Source organism: Schistosoma mansoni, chromosome 1 (genome assembly GCF_000237925.1).
Source record: "Schistosoma mansoni strain Puerto Rico chromosome 1, complete genome".
Taxonomy (NCBI): domain Eukaryota; kingdom Metazoa; phylum Platyhelminthes; class Trematoda; order Strigeidida; family Schistosomatidae; genus Schistosoma; species Schistosoma mansoni.
The window spans coordinates 64,755,337-64,768,396 of NC_031495.1; positions in this window are offsets into that span (position 1 = coordinate 64,755,337).

The following is a 13,060-nucleotide window of genomic DNA, read 5'->3' on the forward strand; positions in this document are numbered from 1 at the left end:
CATGAGTCAATTGAAGCTGGACCACCATGGAAAACCCGGAAGCACTGGACGGCCGTTTCGTCCCATTATGAGACTCCTCAGCAATGCGCATACGCGATCCCACCTCGTGGAGCGAGTTTCGAACCCAGGACCTACCAGTCTCGCGCCAGAGCACTTAACCGATAGACTTTATGTTGATTTCACAAGTCCTTTATATCATTAAAAAGTTTTACTTTAACCGATCATTAAGTAAATGAATTGGATAGATCAAATAAATTTGTGTCACATTTCCCATCGTATATATACAAAATTATTACATAAAAGATGACGATGAGTTGCTTGAACATCTAGGCTACCTGTTCTTGTCATCTGGATATTTCATCAAGTTATTTGTTTCCTTGTTTGGTTTAATACATAATTATAGCCATTAATCGCATAACCTATTCAGATACGTTCCTGAAAAGTGTAAAACCTTTCGTTATTCAAGTAAGAAAAGGGCCCAATCAGAGATATCATGGTTATTGGCAACATACAGCTAAAAAATGTACACTATTTAGATGTCCATTGACTGAACTGCTAACTTGTAACTGATGATCACTCAATATACGTCGGCAGGATCGACCAAGATGTGAGAAACCGAAACTTATTGAAATACATTGTTGAAATACACTTAGGAATATATACAGAATAAAATTAGTTATCTGCCCAATAAATTTGTTATATACAAGCAAATTCCTTTATATCAAGAGGTGTTGACTTTAAACAGATTTGAAATTTCAAGTTAGATGGTAAAATGTGGAATCGATGCCTCCAGTGGGATTGGAGCCAGTATCTCTGAACTGTTCTAACCATTGTCTTCCACTCATAGAACTGAAGTGTTTAAGCTTTATCACAAGTAAAGTTATGTTTGTTTAATCTATTGTGATGACTGCATTATACCAACCAATTAGTAATGTAGCTACTGATCTCATAACTTAATATCGTGAAGACATTATTTAGAAGCTTTTTAAAAATTATTATTCACTTTTAAGTTATCTGTTTAGTCATGGAATACGGTTATAATTTCTCTTGTAGTGTACCATATACATGCATCACGTTCATACTTCTATAAGCATTTTGGTTAATTAATTACAACTGACACACGTTCGAGCTCAAATTATAGTTCCTTCAATATATACCATACGTTATGGTATTTATTATTTATTTATTTGAACACATAAATATTGATACAAATGGACACCGAATACATATGCACCACACAAATCATTCCATTTGTGTGTGGGTTGTGATACTGCCCGGGTGCCCAGACCGATGCAGGTGATTTTCTTAGAGGGCCACTACCCGAGTCTTTGACCTAAATGTCTAATCTATAAGGCAGTGGAGCAACGTGATGAAATTCAGTCCCATGGTAACCGGTTACCTACAATTGGTTCATACGCCATTTGTCTTGTGATCCTGGATCCCATGTGCAGTATTAGATTGGAATAAGAGTTTTCCAACTCCCTTATGTAGATCTTCCATATTCATCAACTTGGTTAAAGTGTCGGATATTTGCTTTCGTCCTCTTAATTTCGTAAACATCCCTGCCACGAGAAGGTGATGAGTAGGACGTCTCTGACAGTGATTGTATGCACGTAGCCATATGAGAGCAATTGGAGAAGGAGAGCTGAATCTCCTGATTTTCCAACGTGAAGCTGAGACAATTGGTTGTTATTTTGCAAATTAACTGTTTGCTGTATGGTTATCAGAATTTAGTGAGATAGTCTGTAATTTGTGCTTAAATACATTAGACTGTCCCCATCAGTGTTTTGTTCACTACAGTACTAGGGCATTTGAGGGTCATACATTGTTGTACATTATTGTGAAAGGTTTAATGCTCCTAATAATGATCTCATGTAGAGATGTTTTAACGGGGAATTATTGTTACATTTTATGTGCCCATGAAAGGTAATTATCCTAGAAATTATTTCATTGTAACTGTTATGTTCATCGATTTGAAATTATCCATAAATTGTTGATGGTGTTATGTATGCCCAACCACCGAATACTACGACGTGCAATGTTTTATGGTATAGGAGTAGGTTGGAAGAAAGCTAGGGGCAGCCAGACCAAAACGTGGCACAAATCCATGAAGTCACTGGCAAGTGGACTGTGCCATGTTGGTAGGTGTAGACTATTTGGTTGGGATTCGCGAGATGATAGCAATCGATGGTTAGAGATCTTGAATGACATGGCTCAAAATCATTTGCAATGGTGAAGGTGCACCACTCCCTATGTTCTCCAAAATTCTAATCTTCTGAATTCTTTATGTCCCTATCTTTTTCTTCTTTTTACAAATTTATTACACTGGATTATACCCCTTGAATAACATCTTCAAACCTTAATCTTTCGGATTACTGCTTATACTCTACTACTTCTACCACTATGGGATTTGAATCGACAACTTCAACTCTGTGCTTAAGTGATATGACAACTCGAAATGATGTAGGTACGTACGAAGTTCTTCCTTATGACTGATTGACTGACTGATAGTGTCTCTGTAATTATTATACAGTCGTAAGGTTATAAAAAGTCTATTTATCTTTGTTGACAAGCGCTTACATGCGCATAGTTACAGAGAACAAGCTCAAATCAAGATTATGTTTTACATTATTCATTCAATAAGTAGTCTGTAATAATATTTTGAATGTTTCACTGCATTTAACCATACTCAACCACAAATTGGTAAATAGCTAATAAGTCAAGCGATTTGATACTGTGATCCATTTTGTTTGACATGGATGAAGTTGTGATAAAAGTACAAATAATACAAAATACAAGTATATATTAATAAATTGATGAGGGAATTTATGGTAAACAATGTTGTTGATTAAGATCGTGAACTGATTAATGTTAGACCATCATTGAAAACCTGAGAGCACTAGACGGCCGTCTTGTCCTAGTATGAGACTCATCAGCGGTGAGTATCTTCAATCCCGTACATGGGATTCGAACCCCAAACTTTAGGTCTTGCGCGTGAACTCTGACCCTCTGAACCACTGAGCCTGGATCTAATGGTGTTATTGTCTAACTTCAACCAATCCACGAAATTGCACGACTATCTTCCATTGTCTTCGGTAGGTAAATGACTCACACCCACTAGTCATGGTTTTTTTACGAGAATTACTTCTCGATGCTCGTCACTAGTGTTAGTATAGGATGTCATTCACTTTATGATAGATATTTTTGTAATTTATTGAATTATTCGTTTTTCTGCACGAGAATCGTTGATCGTTCTATCATCATAGCTCATCTGATACTTGTATCCAACTCATCTAATTGACATTTATTGTATATTATCATGAGAAGAAGTAATAGATTTATTATTCATTCGTTCTGTTGACTTTATTTATGAGATCTAACGAAGCTTTATGTGCTTTCGAGAACTTCTTCACAAATTTAAACAAACCAATAAAGACAATATTCGTGGTAACTTACTTACTTACTTACTTACGCCTGTTACTCCCAATGGAGTATAGGCCGCCGACCAGCATTCTCCAACCCACTCTGTCCTGAGCCTTCCTTTCTAGTTCTATCCAACTCCGCCTGTAGCTCCTCCGGAGGCTACTGCCGGTCACTAGCCTGGGTATAGGAGGAGGGTTGGGCATGGAGTTAGCGACCTCATCCCGTAGAAAACCAACTCGCTAAAAAAACGCCAAGCATATTTGTGGTAAACAATGAAGTAATTGTACTTTATAGCATATTAGTCAATTCATTTACATATAAGCGTGGGAGTTTAATTAATCTTAATTATTAGAATAATTATCATCAATTTTGGTAATTTATGGGATTGTTTTATATTCTAATTTGAATTTATGAGTTAATCTAAGTTAGACAACCATTGAAAACCTGAATGTTCTGGACGGCTGTTTTTTCTTCTATTTAGTTTATTCATTTAAACACATATATATTGGTACGAAGAGGCACCAGATATATATATGCGCAACACAAATCTCATTTGATTTGTGTGAAAGCTGTGATACTGACCGAGTGCCCAGACAGAAGTAGGTGCTTTTATAAGGGGGGCCACACTCACGGCCTTTGACCTAAAGGTCTGATCCATATGGCAGTGGAGCAGCTTAAGGAGATGCAGTCCCATGGTAACCGGTGAACAACGATTGATTTATACGTCATTTGTTCCTCCAGGATACTTGAGCCCATGTGAACCATTAGTTCGGAATCACGGTTTTTCAACTCCCCTAGGTGGACTTTCCATGTTCACTAACTGAGTTAAAGCACCGGACATTCGCTTTTCGTCCTCTCAATTTCATAGCCAACACCTATGCTATGAGAAGGTAATCAGTAGGACTTCTCTGGAATTGGTTGTATGCACGTTGCTATGTGAGAGCATTTGGAGTGGGAGAGTGAACTCTACCCACTCTCTGCCGTACCAGGGCATGTTGAATTTGTCTAATAATGACAACAGCCTACTTAAAGTTATAACTTTGTTGAACTTTAATAAGGTTTAATTAGATTATTTATTGGTTAGTTCAAATGGATTCATTGCCTACCATTTGTGTCCCATGTCAAAAAGATATCATGCTATGGAACTATACACTTTATTTTATCGTCTAAGGCATTGGTTTGTTAGGAGTTTGGCCATTGGGACGTGTAAAGATCCATGTTTCTGTCTTTCCATTGTACGTACTCATACATGTTGACACAAATGAAAGTATCAGAAGGGGTTTTTGTAGATGTTATAGTAATTTTAATCGTTGAGATCATCAGTCAATTGAAGCCAGATCACCGTAGAAAACTTGGATGCACTGAACGGCCATTTCGTCCTATTATGGGACTCCTCAGCAATGCGCATCTACGATCCCGCCTTGCGAGATTTGAAACCAGGACCTATCGGGCTCATGAGCGAAAGGTTTAACCTCCAGAGGAGTCCCATACTAAGACGAAACGGCCGTCCAGTGCTTTCAGGTTTCCCATGGTAGTTTTGCTTCAATTGACTGATGATCTCAACTATTAAAATTACAAATGAAAGTAAAGTTAAACGGATATTTACCCGCTTCAGTTTGTGTTATTGGGCATAGTGCTATGTATAATGGAAACAGTTTTCCTACGGAGAATGTTCTCTATATTTTATTCATTGTTTGATGATTACTTTTGAATGACAATTGAATGGAAGAATACATCTCTGATCGTTTTTCTTTTTCTTCAGTAAAGTCCAAAAAGAAATATAGTACTAAACACGAAAGTAAGACAGAAGCCCATAAATCCAAAAACATAATGGATATCACTCTTAACCATGTTTATCAGTTTAAATCTATATAGAAAAGATTGACATTCAATAAACATGAAGTTTAACCTCTACTTATTTTAATCACAATGTTTCAAACAATCTATATATTGAAGGATAATAAGGCCTTCCAGTCACAGAATACAAACTGGATCCGATGGATCTATTTAAACGGATCAATAAACCAAGTCTATTGAAGTTAGACATTAACACCGTTGAATACCGGTTCAGTAGTTTAGGGGTTAAGCGCTAGTACACGAAACTGATAGGTCCTGTGTTCGAACTTCGCTAGACGGAGTCGTGGATGCGCACTGCTGAGTAGTCCCACAATAGGATGAAACGGCCATCCAATGATTCCAGGTTTTCCATATTGGTCTAGCTTCAATTGATCCATGATTGCAGCTATCCAAAACAAGTCCGTTTTCTTCTTTTTTTTCTGTATTCAATGAAATCTAATTTCAAACATAATAAAATTTAAACTTTTAACCTCAAAATAAGAGTTACATTTATTCATTAAAACGAATATATAAGGAGGTTGTCATGGTAATTAATACGTCAATACTAATAAATTATTCGGCAATTATTATTATACTACTGAAATTGAACTAACCTGAAATCAGAATACACTTAACTATTATGTAATGTATGAACTTTATAAGTAGTATAGAATATATATGCATTAATTTTCTTTTGATTTTCCTATTGACCTCCTATGAAAAGTAGAAAGTGAAGAAGCCTTTATTTTTTTGTAGGACCTAATAAGTTATTCATTAACATTGAAATGTTATTACCCTAGTCTTATAAATGATCAGATTACATTTGTATTATCAATGGCTTATGAGATCATTAAAATAAATAGAAAAGTAAATATTGTTGGTATTGTAATATAGTTTTACAGATATCATAAATTCATTGGTCCCCGAATGTCCTGATACGAACGAGGGCGAGGAGAGTCAGCTCTCCTTCTCCAAATGCTTTCACATGTCAACGTACATACAACCACTGTCAAAGAAATCCTACTCACTGACTTCTCGTTACATTACTGTCGTTTACCAAATCGAGAAGACCGGGTTGGTGGACACGGAGAGTGCACCCAGGTCAATTAGAAAACCCTGATTCCAAGTTCATGGTGCGAATAGGCTCCAGTATCCTGGGAGAACAAATGGCGTATGAATCAATCGTTGGTCACCAGATACCACTGGGCTGCATCTCCTGACGTCGCTCCACTGCACTGTGGATCAGATCTTAAGGTCGAAGGCTCTAGGTGTGGCCCCCTAAGGAAACCACCTACTTTTTTCTGGGTATCCGATCAGTATCACAGACCTCACACAAATCAAATAAGATTTGTGTGGCGTATATATATCTGGTGCCCGTTTTTACCAATCTTTATGTTTTCAAATAAATAAATAAACTGTATGTTTGTTGGCTTTTATAAAAGAAGCTACACAAAATTCATCTCTGAACATTAATTAGTGTAACTCTACAGAGAAGAACAGCAATTACCAACCAGCTCAATATAATAGCATCTTTTCAGTTTTGATCATACTGCTCAACTGAACACACTTCGCTAAATCATTTACACTGTTAAATGATTAAGCTTGAAAGAAGTATAAATAGAAAAAATTTGTGCACCTCAAAGGATTTAGCAAGTTAGTAGTTCCTAACTTAACTCTGTGTATGAAAGTATGAAGTGTTATCTCGTATTCTCGACTAATTCTGACACTTTGAACACTTCACATTAGCTGACACTACCTGTATGCTTATGAATGGTTTGTCATTATAGGATACATGTTCTTTCTCAATTTCTTTCGCGCTTGAATAATACTCGTTATTTAAACAACTATCTTTCATGCATTTATTATCATACTGTTATTTTTACCTAATGATTCAGTCGTTCTACAACCCTTTGACGAAACTAGACAATTCTTGAATACTTTACTATGTAGTAACGTTCTCCCACATTCCTACAACTGAAGAATATATGAAGTTCAAAACAACTGTCTGTCAACCAATAACAAAGTCTCAATCTTCAATACTAACATCAAGACAGTTAATTGTATTGTATGGAGTTGTAACGTGGAGAACTATTTTAACCATCATCGAAAATGTACAAGTATTTATACACAATTGTCTACACAAGATACTGAATATGTGTTATTGGTTGGATACCATCAGGAACAGCCTAACGTGCGAGAAAACAAAACATCTTCCATCTGAAGAGGAAATCGGAGAACGACGTTGGAAGTGGATAGGACATACGTTAAGGAAATCACCAAACTGCATCACGAGGGAACCTCTGACTTGGAATCGTGAAGAGAAGCGAAAAAAAGAGGAAAGCCAAAGAACTCAGTACATCAGGAAATAGAAGCAGATATGAATATGATGAATGTTAACTGCATAGAACTGGAAAGGATTGCCCAGGACATGGTTGGATGGAGAATGCTGGTGCATGGTTTATTCTCCTCCATGAGGGGGTAACAGGCGTAAGTAAGTAAGTAACGTTCTTCATTTCAATCAACTAATATATCTTGGTAATTATCATAAATAAAACTATAAAGGTTTCATCAATACAACCATCATCAGGTAAAGTTAACCTGGTTGAATTGTTCAATGATTAGGGTTATACACATTCATATTATTCATTTGACATTCAATATTAACTTGATTTTCCCACTTTGCATATTATTCATCCTTTTCCTTTAAGTTTCATATTCATTAAAGATGATGTAATGAAGTACATCTACATAGGAAACCTTCTTTTAATGTATATTATAAATGTTATATACATTAATATGCATTACACTATTTGACCTAAAATGGTATTTGCATATTTATCATTGATTGTTCCCATTTATGAATGATTTGTTTGTTATTCTAACCGATTGAATAACTACAATAAGTAATATGATGAAATTACAAAATCTCGTGGGGCAGCATAATGAATGCGCAGTGCTGAAGAGTCCTACAATGGGACGAAACGATCGTCCAGTGCTTCCAGGTTTTCCATAGTGACCTAACTTTAATTGACTCACGCTTTCAACTATTGAAAAAAACAGCAACAAAAACTGTTCATCAATCTGAAACAGATTGGTTATTACATACTGACTGAGTATTGTGTGCTGGTGCCTCAGGAAGTAAGATAGAATTGAAGTATCTCTGTGTTTGTAGATCTTCATGAAATAAATATCAAATAGATTATATCTTTTTAACTGCAAATGATTAGTATGTTCAATATACAATGAGTGTTCAATTGCCTTGAAGTAGTTTGATGCTAAACATACGTTCGAGAACGGAAGTGATAGGCGAACAATTCAAATAATTAATATCCTCCTAGAAACAACACGTTTTTCATATAACGTTTGAAAGATTGGATCCTATAATAAGGTTTGCTTGTCAACGTTGAAGAGGTAGACGATAAAGTCCCATTTGGTGAAGATATTTTAAAAATTAAGAATCTTATGAACTTGTTGAGCAACAGGATAGGCATGATTGGAATGCAGTTTCCAACAAATAGATGCAAAGTGCTACTTCAAAGCTAGTCTGCATTGACGCCTAAACTGATGGTAGAAATTGAAGTAGTTGAGTGTTCTGACTTCTTTTCTTGTTTTTGGTCGTCTCATCAGCCTCGGCAGCTTGGTGTTTGAAGAAGTCTCGGGACGGTATGGAAAAGGTCTGCTGGCATTAGCTAAAATTCGCACCTCCCATTGTAGGTGGGACGCCGGTCTTCCATATAGGAGTATATACATTGAACACCGGACCTCTCCACACTACTTAATCGTTGTCCAACATGGTTTTCTAAAACAAAGAACATGGGTAGGCTGCCGGTTTTTGATTATAGAAGAATTGAAAATGTTGTTTGTGTTTCGCGTTGGTAATTTCAAGTGAGGGTTTACTTTGTAATGTTAAACAAATTTGGGTAATTTTATATATTTGAGATCATAAGTCAACTGAAGCTAGACCACCGTCGAAAACCTGGAAGCACTAGACGGCCGTTTCGTCTTATTATGGGACTCCTCAGCATTGCGTATCCACGATCCTGCCTTACGAGATTCGAACCCAGGATCTATAAGTTTAAAATCTCCTCAAAACCCCTTTCCGATATCGATCATATGCTATTTATTGACTGGCTCCATGAGGTACATTCATCTAAATTAGAGCGAATAGTTTTACAGTATTTGGGCGTCGTGAGGTATTTTCTGGAGTTCTAGTGAGAAGCAGTAACCAGTGGAGTTCAAGCAGGTCTGTTGAGAGATATCAACTCACTGATGACAATTGGTGAACCGTTGCTCGATTTCGTGTATTGGTTGAAGTTAGACGTTAACACTGTTGGATGCCGGCCGGCTCAGTGGTCTATCGGTTGAGTGCGCTATCGCAAAACTGATAGGTTCTGGGTTCGAATCTCGCTCGTGGGGCGGGATTGTGGATGTGCACTGCTGAGGAGTCCCACATTAAGATGAAACGGCCATCCAGTGCTTCCAGGTTTTTCATGGTCGTCCACCTTCAATTGCCGCATGATCTCAACTACATAAAATATAGTTAAACCATAAAACACTAATGTATATTTCATTAATTTGATTCTCATTTACATTCACTGATACATATGTACTTCATTATAATCGTATCATTTGACCTTGTTTTTCATCTTACTGATTGACATTAACAACAAAATATAAACAAATTGAACATTATACAACTGACACTTTTACCATATATTTATAAGATAGAAAACAAAATAAACATTCGGAGGTAGGATGAATATATATGAAATCATTAAAGTGTTAAACATCTGTGAAATGATCTATGTTTATATAAATGAATGAATGTAATAATAAGATTATTTTGATAATCTAAACTGTTAGGATGTATAGGCTCATTGATTGGAAAGTTAAAAAGGGCATCTTCAAAAGATTGGAGTTTATGAAAGTAGTTTTGTATGTTTTGACATTGTTATGATATGAAACAGTAAAGATTCTATAACTTACTTTATGACCTTTATTATGATTAGTTGAAATAGTAGACATTAACACTGTTGGATACCTAATAATAAATGGTTAGAAGGTTAGATATTCGCACGCGAGAGATCAAAGGTCCTAGGTTTGATTACCGTGTGTGGGTTTGTAGGTGTGCACTACTGAAGAATACCATATTAAAATGAAACGGTCGTCTAGTGTTCTAAAGGTTTCTAATGGTGGTTTATTATATTATCTATTCATGATATCAATGTGAGCTTAACAATCTCCACAACCTTTTACTGATATAGATAAATATATATGGATAGGAGTTTGTAAATATTTTCATTTTAAAAATAAGATGATGGTATTGCAACTCTGTGAATTGATATCTTTTTGTAATAATAAGCATTAAGTCTCAGCCGATTGTGAGCATTATCGTAAGAATTTATTGCCCCTAAATGCCCTGGTACGGCCGAGAGTGAGGAGAGTTCGCCATCCTTTTCGAAATACTCTCACATGGCCACGAGTATATAGCTCCTGCCAGGGAAGTCTTGCTCACTGCCTTCTCATAGTGGCATTACTGTTATTTACGAAATAGGGAGGAGGAAAAGAGAATGTCCGGTGCTTTAACCCGGTTGGTGGACACTGAAAGTGCGCCTAGGGGAGTTGGAAAACCCTGATTCCAAACTAATGGTGCACATGGGCTGGCTCCAGTATCCTGAAGGAACAAATGGCGTATGAACCCATCGTTGGTCACCGGCAACCATGGGACTGCATCTCCTTACGATGCTCCACTGCCTTGTGGATCAGATCTTTAGGTCAAAGGCTTCTGGTGTGGCATCTTAAGTAAACCACCTGCTTCGGTCTGGGCATCCGATCAGTATAACATTGAGCAGATAGTCGATGATATCTATTCTTGAATAGTTCGATAGTAGTAAACATATGTAGGTTTTTTTTCATTTTATTCTTAATCACTTATTCTTAAAGTAAACTAAGAGATGTAATTCTTTTTTATTTTTCCTCTTTAGTAAACATCACCTTTCCGAACATCAAAGTAAGTGTCAACTTTGTGTAGAGATAGAATCTACTATATGTCACCTTTTTTTCCGTGAAAAACTTCAAAGAACAGAACAGTTTAATCTTCTGAAAGAAAATCATAACAAGACTTTAGCTTAAAGAAATAGAAAACTGATTTTTTTGCTTTACGCTTCAAAGGAAATGACAAGTTTAAATATGTGAATTAGCCAGCATCTATGTGAATTACATTCTGTCATAAGATTATTGTAATATAAGGTAAGACATTACGGACTGATATAAGATATTTTTATAGTTGAAAGCGTCAGTCAATTGAATCTAGACCACCATGGAAAACCTGGAAACACTGGACGGCCGTTTCGTTCTAATATGGGACTCCGCAGCAGTGCGCATCCACCATCCCGCACTCGCGAGATTCGAACTCAGGACCTACCAGTCTCGGGCCAGAGCCCTTAACCGATAGACCACTGATCCGGCATCCTACGTTGTTAATGTCTAACTTCAACTGATCCACGAAGTTGAGCAACCATTCACCAATTGTCTTCAGTGAGTTCCTATCTCACGACAGACGTGGTCTGAACTCCACTGGTCACTGCTTCTCACTATAGCTCCTGGATGTACTTCACGAAGTCACTAGTGAGCATATGATTATATTTATTATCGGAAGGGGTTTTGTGGAGATTTAGTATTTTTCATAGTTGAAAACGTGAGTCAACGGATATAAGATACATTCAAGTATTGAATGTATCGTTTTGTAACAATAATAACCATACTACTTAGAATGTGATTGTAAATTTTGAATTATTAGGACCATTTTTATAATTATTTAATAACTCACGCCTGTTACCCCTCATGGAGCAGAATAGGCCGCTCATCAGCATCCTCCATCCAACTTTGTCCTGAGCATTCCTCCTTCTTTTTGTGGGTTCGGGACCGGCAATAGCCTTAGAAGAGATACAGGCGGAGTTATTTCTACAATTGTTTTGTTCTTAAAATTATTTATATAAGAAATGAAAATGATTCATCTTAAAATTTGTTGAGTATCGACGTGTAACCGGATACGATTCTTCATAAAGCCAAGTTGCCATACTATATCCCTATAATAAAATGAAATTTACAAAGGAATATCATGGGAGTTGAAATAATAGATGCAAAAATGATCGTCAATAGAACCAAATATTGATAAATCTTATTAGTATGGAGATTGTTGAATTTAATAAAGATCACGAATCAGTCTATGTTAGATAGAAAGGTACTGACCGAAGACGGTGGAAGACTATCATGAAGTGTCACGGATTAACTTAAATTAGATTTACACCTATTAGATATCGACCCAGTGGTCAAGAGGTTAAACGTTTGAACGCTAAACTGAAGATAATGGGTGTGATGCTCTGTGGCTCAATTGCAGATGAGTGCTACTGAATGCAGCAGTTATTCATCGCTTCCAGGTTTTCAATAGCTATTTAACTTAAGCACTGGTGGAATAAAAGTATTATACAAAGTAGAAACATTGGATTTATGCAAAGATATTGAGCAAATACTTCGACACCAAAGTTGGTCAGAAATTATTATTACTTCTTTGTTTAATCTCCTTAGATTTTTCCCCTGCCTACTTTTAATTGAGTCAGCAGTACTTGTTTAGATAGGCTATTTTTAAACAAAACTTACTTACGACTGTTACTTCCAATGGAGCATAGGCCGCCGACTATGTCCTGGGCCTTCTTTTCTAGTACTATCCAACTTTTGTTCATTCTTCTCATGTCTGTCTCCATTACTCAGTGTAATGGATTCGTTGGTCTTCCTCTCTACC